Raw genomic sequence first — 12,967 nt, 5'->3', positions numbered from 1 at the left:
CGATCGACGGCGATACCGTCGACGACCTCGTCGACGACCTCGTCGACGACGACATCATCGACGCCATGGAAAAAAGCGGAGTTAATTCCATCAAAAAAGGTCACCAAACTCCCTATTACGCCCGAATTAACATCACCCAGTAGGGTTCAATCACTGCTTCCTTCTCACATACTTCAGGCTGACGAATCAGATGATGACCACTTCGAACAAGCTACTAGCCCGTCAGATCTCAACGTCAAATGCCAGAGTACTGACGATGACGGAGATGATGTTATATTTACGGAAGAAACTATTCAGGCTCAGGTACATACTCAAGTCACTCCAATGATCGTATTACCGGCCGAGATAGTTCAGGATCTTCAATTCCTGATCACAGACTATAAAAAGAGATTCCCAGAATCGTCAGCGACACCATCACATGGCAATTCTCAAGAATCTTCCACACAGCAAAGATCACCAAGGGCAAGACCAACGCCTTTGGTTATTCCTCAAGATACTGAACAGGTTCACAACATACAATCCTCTGATGATGACGACGAACCTCCTGAGGAAGGTGAGGTTAGAGATGACCTCTCTCAAAACAGAGATGATGAGGATTACGTTGCTCACTCTCCGGCCACACCGGAACCCAGCACATCAGACTCTCCACCAGTGGATATCGGTGGATTCCACAATTTAATAGAGAGAGCGGCCACCAGATTTCACATGGCAATGGAAACAAAAGTAACAGATTGTTTCTTGTATGACTTCAAAGACCCCATTAGAAAGGAGGCACGATCCATTCCCATAATAGAACATATCTGGGAACAGGGGCTACAACTCATGCAAACACCTGCATCTGTTTCAATAGTGGTCCCTAGACTGGACAAAAAATATAGGGCTCCGTCAACGGCAGCCACTTGTTTTAATTCACATCCAAAACCTGATTCGGTCGTCACTCAAGCCGCCCAGAAGAACTCCAGAAACCCATCCTCGCCACTCTCAGCACCACCAGACAAGGAGGGCAGGAAATTGGATGGCATAGGCAAACGCTTCTCCACAACGTCAGCCATGACGGTCAAAGTGGCCAACGCCATTGCTCTGCTGGGCAGATACAATAGGCAACTATGGGAAGATATTGCTCCATATCTCACGCACGTGCCTGATGACTTGAAAAATGAGGTCCAGGCACTCCTTCATGAAGGTCAAATATCGGCATCAGAAATCATAGACTCAGCTGTCGATGTCGCCATGACAGGCTTCAGACAGCTTGCAGGTGCCGCAGTTTTGCGCAGGCAAGGTTGGCTCAAAGCGACGTCCTTCAGACAGGAAGTACAAACCAAAGTTGTAGATATGCCCTATGACGGACAACTACTATTTGGAGCTAAAATAGATGAAGCCTTGCAGACGATAAAGAAAGACACCGATACTGCAAGGGCTCTCGGGACTTTACAATTCAGGAACCAGTCCTTTCGAGGGCACAGAGGACGAGGACAATCCACGTACAGAGGATCTTATCAAGGCAAATCCACATATAATCAAAATCGCTCCCAATATCCACAGCGGCAGCAACAACAAAGTCGTCAGACCCCCTACGGGAGACCGAACTTCAGAGGCAAATCGCAAAAGAAAACGGCTGGCGGAAGACAATGACCAATTCCCGCAGCCAGTCCCCCCACCGTCCGGTCCGCTCAAAATTGGTGGCAAGCTAACACATTTCCTCCAAAATTGGAAAAGGATTACGACGGATCGGTGGGTACTACAATTGATTCAACACGGTCACACCTTGGAATTCAACTCCATCCCACCGTTCACCCCTCCTCACAAACATCATCACAGACACCTTCGTCTGTTACTGCAGGAAATCTCTTCCATGATAAAAAAGGGAGCAATAGAGCGAGTCCCATCAGCTCAAAAGGGAAAGGGATTTTATTCCCGCTTCTTTTTAATCCAACAGAAAAAGAGGAAATGGAGGCCCATTCTAGATCTCAGGGCACTCAATGCCTTCCTGAAAAGCCAATCGTTTCGTATGGTGACTATCCAGGAAATCTTAGGCTCCCTGGAGGAAGGAGACTTTATGACATCTTTGGACCTGCAAGATGCATATTACCATGTCCCAATACACAAACGACACAAAAAATTCCTACGATTCGAAGTAGCAGGTCTCCATTACCAATTTTGTGTCCTCCCATTTGGCCTCAAATCAGCACCTCGCATTTTTACAAAGTGCCTGGCTCCTGTGGCAGCTTACCTGAGACAACAGAATCACCAAGTCTTCCCCTACCTAGACGACTGGCTGGTGAAAGCACCGTCTCTCACGGACGCACAGCTGTCTTCCAACGCCTGTCTCGACATTTTCCGGAACCTGGGTTTGACTCTCAACTTCGAAAAATCTACTTTACAACCCACCAGGATAATAACATTTCTGGGGGCCACTATAAACACCATTTCCTCCAAAGCTTTCCCATCTCTGGAAAGAAAAAACAAACTGATGACTCTAGCTACCGCGATATCTTCAAAACCAACCATCAAAGTAAGGATTTTCAAATCTCTTCTAGGGATGATGTCTTCCTGCATTCTACTCATCCCTCACTGTCGGCTCAGAATGCGCCCCCTTCAGGAGGCCCTGACCAAACAGTGGACCCAATGTACAGATTCCTTCGAGGATCACATAGTCGTCACTCGACAGATATCCGAGACGCTGGGCTGGTGGATGAAGCACAAGAACCTATCCAAAGGTCTCACGTTCTTGTTACCAGAAACTCCACACGTCATAACGACGGACGCTTCTCTCGAAGGCTGGGGTGCAGTCCTTCAAGACTTACAAATCAGCGGCAGATGGTCGGTGCAAGAGAAGGCTCTGCATATCAACCTCCTAGAACTACGTGCAGTCCTTCACTCCCTACAGGCATTCCTCCCTCGCATCAAAAATTCTGCAGTGCTAGTGAGGACAGACAACACGACCACAATGCACTACTTAAACAAGCAGGGAGGGACACGCTCGCTGACGCTGTCTCGCGAATCACAAAAAATTTGGAGCTGGCTACTGCTCAACAACATCACATTAACATCGGAGTATGTCCCAGGAAAAGACAACGTCATAGCAGACGCTCTCAGCAGACAGAGGTCAATGTCCCACGAATGGGAACTGAACCAGCAAGTTCTAGACAACATCTTCTCGGCATGGGGAACACCTCAAATAGACCTCTTTGCCACCAAGGAGAACAAAAAATGCCAAAGCTTCGCAAGTTGGCATCCCCAACAGGGGTCATTAGGAAATGCATTTTCCATCGCATGGCGCAACGTGTTTGCGTACGCGTTTCCGCCATTTCCCCTGATCAGCAGAGTCATCCGGAAGATGAAAATGGAGCATTGCACATTGATTCTCATGGCCCCATACTGGCCGAGACAACATTGGTTCGCGGACCTCCGACGCCTCTCAGTCCGTCCATCAATCCAACTGCCTCAACATCCTTCTCTACTCTCGATGTCCAAAGGCCAGATACTCCACCCGAATCTGACATCTCTCAGATTATCGGCTTGGCTCCTGAGTACCGAGAATTCTGTCACCTAAGCATCCCGCAGGAGTGCAAAGAAGTCCTAGCTAAAGCAAGAGCAGTTAGCACGAACAAAACTTATTCCTTGAAATGGAAGCGCTTTTGTATTTGGTGTAAAGACAACAATATACACCCTTTTAGAATCACTCCAGAGCAGATACTGCCTTATCTCCTGCATCTGGCCCAAACAGGTCTGGCGCATGCTTCCATCAGGGTACACCTGGCAGCAATCTCTCGCTTCACCAGGTCTTCAAAAGGCCCTTCACTATGGTCCAACAGACTGATAAAACAGTTCCTTAAAGGGCTTTACAGATCTTTCCCTAGACCAAGACGAATACCACCAACGTGGCATCTGAATATTGTACTCAATCAGTTAATGAAACATCCATTTGAACCTATCCATAGGGCTGAACTCAAATACGTTTCCTGGAAAACTGCACTTCTTTTAGCTCTAACATCAGCCAGAAGAGTCAGTGAGTTGCAAGCTCTTTCGATACAGGATCCTTTCTTGCAATTTAGAGAAGACAGAGTCATCTTAAGAACCAACCCACGTTTCATTCCTAAAGTCCCCTCGGACTTCCATCTCAATGAACCGCTTGTGCTTCGCTCATTCTTCCCGAACCCAGGCACAGTGGCGGAAAGATCTCTTCACTCCTTGGACATTAAGAGATGTCTAAAATTTTACCTGGACAAAACGAAAGCTTTCAGAAAGACCAAACAACTTTTCGTTGCCTTCAGTAGGCCGAGAAAAGGCATGCCACTCTCCAAACAATCCATTTCCAGATGGATATCGGCAACAATTGCATTTTGTCATGACAAAGCCGGACGTCCATTACATTCCTCAGTCCGAGCACATTCCACGAGAGCTGTGTCCACATCGGCAGCACTATTCGCTGGTGTACCGATTCTGGATATCTGCAGAGCGGCCACCTGGAAATCGCCGCACACCTTTACCAGACACTACTGCCTGGACACGGAACTGATGCAGGATGCAGCTGTGGGCCAAGCTGTACTTCGCCATCTCTTCCAGTAAGATGAGCCTTCCTACTTCCCACCGTCCTGCAATGGTATGCACATTTATTTACTTTACTCTCTATATTACTGATGGTATCTAGTCACATGATATGTATTATCTCAGACTGTTATATTCCATCGCATATGTGCATAATGTATTGCTTGCTATTCTGATTCAGGCATGTGAATCTATGAAAGACACCCATAATACTGGATAAGAAATGCGTTACTTACCTGTAACAGCAGTTATCCAGTATTGGTGTCTTTCATAGATTCACATGCAACCCTCCCACCTCCCCAGGAAGGACTCATCTCTCACTACAGAGCATATCTTACGTCTACCTAGCTTGGTGCGTACGAAAATCTGAGAGACTGAGGCTCCTGGCAGGAAGGTTCTAGAGGGAGGTGGTAGCTGATTGGCTACCTTTGGAAATTTGGTCCTTTTCACAAAAGGACATAGATAGGCTACTAAGGCAAGGCCCTTAGGCCTATTTTTCTCTATGTATGTCTATAGGACATTACTTTTCTATTACCGGGGCTCCCATCTCGACGACGGGGAATGATTCAGGCATGTGAATCTATGAAAGACACCAATACTGGATAACTGCTGTTACAGGTAAGTAACGCATTTCATATACATCAGGATCGCGCTTTGCCAAACTCTAAAGGAGGCCCTATGCCTTCCATTCTTTAAGACTAAAATGAGAACCGCCGAGCTGGTCTATTTTAAAGTACCAGTGCACAGGTTTGTGTTATGAGCTTTTAATTCTGTGATATATGATAATATTTTATTGCTTATAAGTAACCATTCAGTAGCCCAATTTGAGGGAGAGGTAAAATATACCTTTAAAAATATATATACAAGCCCATGGATAATTCTAACTCCAGTGTGTAATGTTTAAAAATGAAAATATCTTCTTAGGAGCCTGCCACCACTACAGCTGAGTGCCGGGGTTGAAGAATACCAAGGTTCACCATTCTTGATTTGACGTCAAACATCTTTCATCCATAACCCCTTTCCTTCTGTTTCTTTTCTCATTCATACTGGTTCTTTTTCATCCCTGATTCCTTCCTTGGTAGTTGTTTCCTATGTTTTTCCTCCTTTCTTCTTTTTCCCTGTTCTGCCTTTCTCTTTCTCTGAGTCAAAGACAAGATGAGGGAGGTGTATATGAAGCACTCTCTAGCTTTTGTTTGTAGTAGCAGGCAAGATACAAATTATTCTCATCATCGCTGGCATCAGAGGGTATTTAGTATGTGTATGTGTCTGCATGCAGGGGGTGTGTATTTGTCTGTGGTGTGTACATTTCTTCTGATTTACAGAATGGAAAGTTTGATACATTTATAGCAGGTAATGCCTGCTATTTTTATCTAACAAAAAGTGATGGTCTCACCAGCCCTCAAGAATCTGACTGAAGGACGAAGGTTCATTTCCAGCCAACTCCCGCAATACTCTAAGACCACTGGGGCAATTCACAAAAGAAAGTAGTGACTCTACAAATGTAAAAGTACCCCTACGAAAAGCTGTATATGTACTAATGTTTGTATTACTCAAACATTCCCAGTAGAATACATAGAAAGTTGTGCCAACTGCAGGTTTTAATCCCTATTCTGGGGATGGCAGGTGACATATTTCACAGGCTCTTATTTCCCTGGTGCATAATTCTACATAAACTAGATTTGGGCACCTGGGCAATGATGCCTGATGTGTACATGCTCATTTTTTCCCACAGAATATATATATATATTTCCTTTACAAACCCCCTTCACGTACATCTCCTCCAGGTCCGAAGGCAATCCATTTCCTGTACCATCCAAGGAGAGTTATTCCTGTCCATACCTGGTAGAAAACCTCATCCATTTTGAGAGTGGGAGGGGGGTGAATGTCCACAAACATACACGCTTATGGGCGTTCATAAACGTACAAATCTAACCATGTCTGATTGCGTCCACTTTCCTCCCCTCATGTTGGAGTTACTGCTACATAGTACTCTGCAGTCTTGGTGTAAAAAATGCCCTAGTAAACTCATGTATACCTCCTACGGTTTATTTTGTGAATTCCTGGTAGGCATGAAGGTGTATGTTTGCAATATGACTAAGATAAACAAGAAGCAAACTGTAGGAGCTAGTATTTGATAAACCATGGCAATGCGGTTTCAGGTGTGGCCATTGTCGGAATGGTCTTCTTTGGATTTGTATGGAGACTCTTGGCTGTGATGCAAAGGTCCCTCTAATTTTTAACTACTAATGAGAGACCACAATGTAGCGCATCCTGTGGCTGCAATTTTAGGATCCTGGAACTTACTTTTACCTTCGTTTTCCTCATGCATGTTCTACAGTGAATCTCACAGATCTGGTGCCAGAAGCAATCTTCCCGCTTCAATCTGGCCCACTCCTATCCAAAACAATCTACCCCACTCCAATCCAGAGCAATCTGCCCTACTCCACTCCAAAACAATCTGCTTCACCCCAATACAAACAAACTGCTCCAAAACAGTCTGCTCCACTCCAGTGCAAAACAATCTGCCTGCTCCAATCCAAAATGCTCTGCCCCACTCCATTCCAATCCAATACTTTCTACCCCACTCCAGCCCAAAATATTCTGACTCACTCCAATCCAAAACAATCTGCTCCAATCTAAAACAATCTGCTCCACTCCAATCCAAGCAATCCGTCCACTCCAATCTGATCTGACCCATTCCAACCTGCCCCACTCCAATCCAATACGTCCAAATCCAAACCAATCTGCGCCTCCTCAATCCAATCTGCCCCACACCAATTCTATCCACCTGAGCCCAATCCATCCTATTCCACCCAAAACCACCCCACTCCATCCCAATTCACCATATTCCATCCCAAATCACCCTACTCCAATCCACCCACACCAATCCAATCTAATTCAATGTACACACACCAACCCAGTCCACCCAATCCAATATATCCCACTCAATCCACCTCAACCAAATGCAATCCATCCACCACAAGGTACCCCTCTCAAATCCAATCCACCCCTCTTCAGTCCAATCCACTCCACTCCAATCAATCCCACTCCATTCCAGTCCAACCCACCCAACTCCAATCCAACCCATTGAAATCAAACCCACCCCAATCCATTCCAATCCAACCTAACCGATTCCAATCCAACCTACTCCTAGCCATACCCATCCACCCACTCAAATCCATTCCACCCCAATCCAATCCAGCCCCCTCAGTTTAGCCACCCCATGCACCTCAGTCCAAACCGTCCAGTCAACCCCACTCGAATCCATTCCACTCACCCCACTTCAATCCATCCCACTCTAATTCAATTCACATCAATCCACCTCACTCCAGTCCCTTGAACCCCACCCCAAACCACCCTAATCCTCCCCACTCCACAAAAACCAATTCACCCCACTCAAATCTTCCCCATTCAAATCCAACCCGCTCCTGTCCAATCCAATCTACCCCAATCCACCACATTCCACCACACTCCAATCCAGTTCACTACACACCACCGCAATCCACCCCACCTCAACCCATTCCAAAAAATCCACCCCACCCAAAACCTCATTCCAATCCACCCCACTCCACCCTGTCCACTCCACTCAATCCAGTCCACCCCACTCCACTCCATTCCGTTCCACCCCAACCCAGTCCACCCACTCCAGTCCAATCCACCCCACTTAATCCAATCCACCCCACTCAATCAAATTCATCCAATCCACCCAACCTCAATGCAGTCCACCCCCTCCAATTCACCCTACCTATCCACAATCCAACCTACCCCACCCCAATCCAATCCATACCACCTCGCTCCAATCCAATCAACCCCACATCTATCTAATCTGCCCCATTTGAATCCACCCCTATCCAATCCAGTCAACCCCACTCCAATCCATCCCACTGACTCATTCCAGCCCACACACTTCACTCCACCCACTCTACCTGACCCCACTCTAATCAAACCCACTCCAGTCCACCCTAATTCACCCCAATCCAATCTACCCCTGTTCAGTCCACACCCCTCCAATTCATCCAGCCCACCCTACTCCAACCAACCACACTCCAATCCAATCTACCCTACTCCAGTCTAATCCACCCCACTGCAGTCCAATCTAATCCATCCCATCCCATTCCACTCCATCCTTCTCCAATTCATCCCACTCCCAACCACCCCACTACAATTTAATCCACCCAACCTCAACTGGATTCACCCACCCTAGTCCTATCAGTTAAATCCAATGCATTCACTCAATCCAATCTAATTCACCCCAATCCAATCCACTGCACCCCGTGTCAATCCACCCCACTCCAACCCACCCCAATGCACGTTACTCTACTCCACTGTACCGCAATCCAATTCACTCCATGCTACTCCAAACCATTCCACCCCACTACCTCATTCCACTCCATCATGTCACAGAGAAGATCATTAACAACCAGCGCACAAACTTCATAGAAGCCAACTCGATCTTTGATACTTCCCTATCTGGATTCCGCAGCAACTACAGCACTGAGAGCACTTTCCTAGCCACCACGGACGACATCCACACGCTCCTCGACCAAGGCCACACAGCTGCCCTCATCCTACTACACCTCTCAGCAGCCTTCAACACCATCTCCAAACTTACACTAACCACCATACTCCATGATGCCGGCATACAGGGAACTGCCCTATACAGGATCCGCTTCTTCCTCACCAGCCAAACTCAAAGAATCAGAATCCTGCCCGTCCTCTTAGAACCCACAGAGATCAGCTGCTGAGTACTCCAAGGATTCTCACTCAGCCCCATGCTCTTCAACATCTACGTGGCCCCCCTTGCTACCATCGTCAGAAAACACAGACTAAGCATAGTATCCTAAGCCGACAACACCCAGATCATCCTCTCCCTCACCAAGGAACCCAACATCACCAAACACAGTTTCCAGGAAGGAAGGAAAACATTGCATCCTGGATGAGCAGCAGCCGCCTGAAGCTCAACTCAGAGAAAACGGAAGTCCTCGTCCTCAGCTCCACCCCCTTCGCATGGGACAACACCTGGCGGCCCACCGCCCTCAGCAACCCTCCCACACCCAAGGACCATGCCCGCAACCTCAGCATCATACTCTACTCCTCTCTCACTAAGAACCAACAGGTCTACGCTGTATCTTCCATGTGCTTCAATATCCTCTGCAAGACCTTCAAATGGCTCCCTTCGGAATCCAGAAAGACCGTCATTCACGTACTCATAACCAGCAGACTGCACTACGGGAACGCCCTCTATACCGGAATCAACAAATCTCCACTCCTCAAACTCAAGACCATCTAGAACACCACAGCCAGACTTGTCCTTGGCAACTCACGAGAAGACCACATCACCCATTACCTACGAGACCTCCACTGGCTCCCTGTTGAAAAGAGAGTTACTTTCAAGCTGCCCACTCACACCTACAAATCCCTCCACAACACTGGAATCCATTACCTCAATGAAATAATCTCCTTCTATGCACCCAAGACAACTCTTCACTCAGCTGACCTTGCCCTGGCCGAAATCCCACACATCTGCAGAGCCAGAGCGGGACAAAGAGCCTTCTCCTACGTTGCGGCCAAGACCTGGAACAAACTCCCCCTCGGCATCAGACGGACCCCAACATGGCAAGCATTCATTAGGAGCCTCAAGACCTGGCTCTTCGGATGAGACAGAGCTGCTCGAATCCCCCTTCCCCCACAGCGCCTTGAGACCCTCACAGGTGAGTTCACAAATCTCTGATGGATTGAGTGAGTTCAACTAACTCCACCTTTTCCACCCCAATCCACACCACACTACGCCACTGCACTCTGCGACACTCTCTGACACGGAACCAATGAACTCTACTCCCCTCTACTCAGCATTGATGTACTGTACTCCCCCTACTGCCCTCTGCAATACTGTACTCCAACAAATGCACTGTACCCCACTCTACTCTCCCAGTCTACAACACTCTACACCCCCACTCAAAACCACTTTTAGCTATGCTGAACAGGCACCACACTGGTTTACATCACAAAAACACATTGCCAAAGCCAATAGCTCTGGTATAGACGTACCTATTGCCTTTGCCAATGCTTGTTATATTTTTAATACTGTGAGATTTTTTCCTTTATTCTTCATTAATGTTCAGCCACTTTCGTTTTCATTATGTGTGTTTTTTGTCATGTTGTTTCCCCTGCTCTCCCTCTCCCCACCACCTTTACTTGCTTGTTCTTTTGCTTACCTCACTGAGGTCTGGCCCTTTTGTCACTAGGCTGCTTTATTTTGACAGCAGCAGCCAGGCGAGACTTACCCAGCCAAAGATGTCATCTACTACAAAACGTAAATATTATATTGTTGTACTTCAAAACATCAACCATGGACAAAAGTAATGAAAAAGAGACACATTGTGAGAGAGATTGGGGTGAATTGTTTCATTCTGAGTGTAGACCCAACTCATCAGAACCTGCAGGAGAACACCAGTCATTCCCAGCCTGCATTATTGACTGAGAAACTGGATAGCAAAAGTAATAAGGACATAACATAGTAACTGGATTTAAAATGGCCCCAGACTGTTATTTTATAATTATGCAGAAATGTTTTCATGTGAGAGGTCTAGCATTTCTCATCAGCTTATTGTGGTTTAAGGTTGATTAATTATAAGTCTCCGACAAATCATGAGTGATACATTCAGGTAGCACTTTTTTAGTTGTCAATGGAACTGTAATAAGAAACAAAGTACTATCGTTATGATCATAGGATTGGGATGTTTATATGGTTAAAGGGCCGGGGAGTATGTGCGGCTCCAGGCGCTGAGTTGGCTTAGTGACCCGAACCAAAAAGTCACACTCCTGAGATGTTTTCCTGTTTTTTTTTCTTTTCTTATTGGGGAAAGAGAAGGAAAAAAAATAGATGGAAACTTGCATGAGACTTTTATAATCTTACAATTGGTTTGGGCTTTTGATCCTTTCTTTTATAGGTGATTACTACTGTATCTTGCACTTTAGGGAACTCTGTCCCCAAAAGCATTGTGTTTTGCTTTATTTATTAAATACTCACACTATTGGGCATATGCATCAAAATTCGGTAAAACGAGTCCTTATTTGCGAAAAATAAGGAATAGCAAATAAGGACTCGCATTCCGCGATGCATCAACAGATTCGGTATTAAATACTGAATCGCTAAAAATCAGTAAAATATACCGAAACCACGATAGCGAGAGTCCAAAATAAAGATTAGCAAATACCGAATTAGAAAATGCCGAATCGGTATTTGCGATTTTGGTATTAGCGAATTTGCAAAAAAAAGTCGCGTTGGAAGCAGGTTGATGACATCACAACCAGGAAGTCTTCCAGCCCATGCTTCATTCAGTGTCCTAGGGAGATCAGAGGAGGAGGCAGAGCACAGGAGCTGAGGAGAGAAACACTGATACCACAAACCAGCAATACCACTGCATTCCGGGATGGAGAAGGATGCATCCCAAAACAAAGACACGCCCAGAAAGAGGAAGAGGAAGTTTTCAGACAAAGAACTTGAACTTCTGATCGAGGGGGTGAGCAGCAAACACGACAGGCTGTTTGGCAAGCTGTCACTAAAGGTGCCTGAGGCGGAGAAGCGCAAGATCTGGCTGCGCCTCAAGGAGAGGGTAAATGCTGTTGGAGTAACGCACCGTAGCATAGACGACCTGAAAAAGAGGTGGTATGACCTCAGGAAAAGGGCGAAGGAGAGGATTGCAGGAAGAGTGGACGATGCAGCTGGCACAGGAGGGGGGCATCCAACATCACACTCAACACAGCCCTTGAGGACCTCGCTGAGGGTACCATTGAGCCTGAGGCAGTCGTGGGGGTCACCCAATTGGACACTTCCGGCGCTGCGGCAGGAGAACAAGGTAAGATACATGCCAGTGCAGATACGCAGCATGTTGTCTACCCCTGCCCATCCCCCCAGGCCAATCACAGTGCACAGGTAGTAGTGCATAACGCATATATCCTCACCAAAGTGTTGTATAATGGGAGTTGTAGTTATGTCATCCAAGTGTGCATGTAGGATCCCCAATGTTAATGAAATGAGACCAGCAGCACAGGGCAAATAGTCTGTCCAAATATGTCATTTATGTAGTTGAAAGTATGCAAAACATATACATTTAGACAAAATAATAACAATGCACTGTTTCACACACAGATGCATCACCCCTGGACTCCGATGACAGCGGACGCCTCATAATCTCAGAAACTCCGGCAGGGACCGATGCAGAGACTCCGCAGCGACGTCATCCCACGACACCACCAACACCATAACCACCACCACCATCACCACCATCACCACCACTACCGCAGACAACACGACCACCACCACCACCGCGGACAACACCACCAAGCCGCAGGGCAAATGTTCCCTCCCTGCAGATGATGGCAAAGGAGCAGAGGCCAGCAGCCACAAATGTTCCAC

The sequence above is a fragment of the Lissotriton helveticus genome, chromosome 9, assembly GCF_964261635.1.
Source record: "Lissotriton helveticus chromosome 9, aLisHel1.1, whole genome shotgun sequence".
Lineage (NCBI taxonomy): Eukaryota > Metazoa > Chordata > Amphibia > Caudata > Salamandridae > Lissotriton > Lissotriton helveticus.
The sequence above is the reverse complement of the archived record's forward strand: the minus strand, read 5'-3'. Positions refer to the sequence as shown.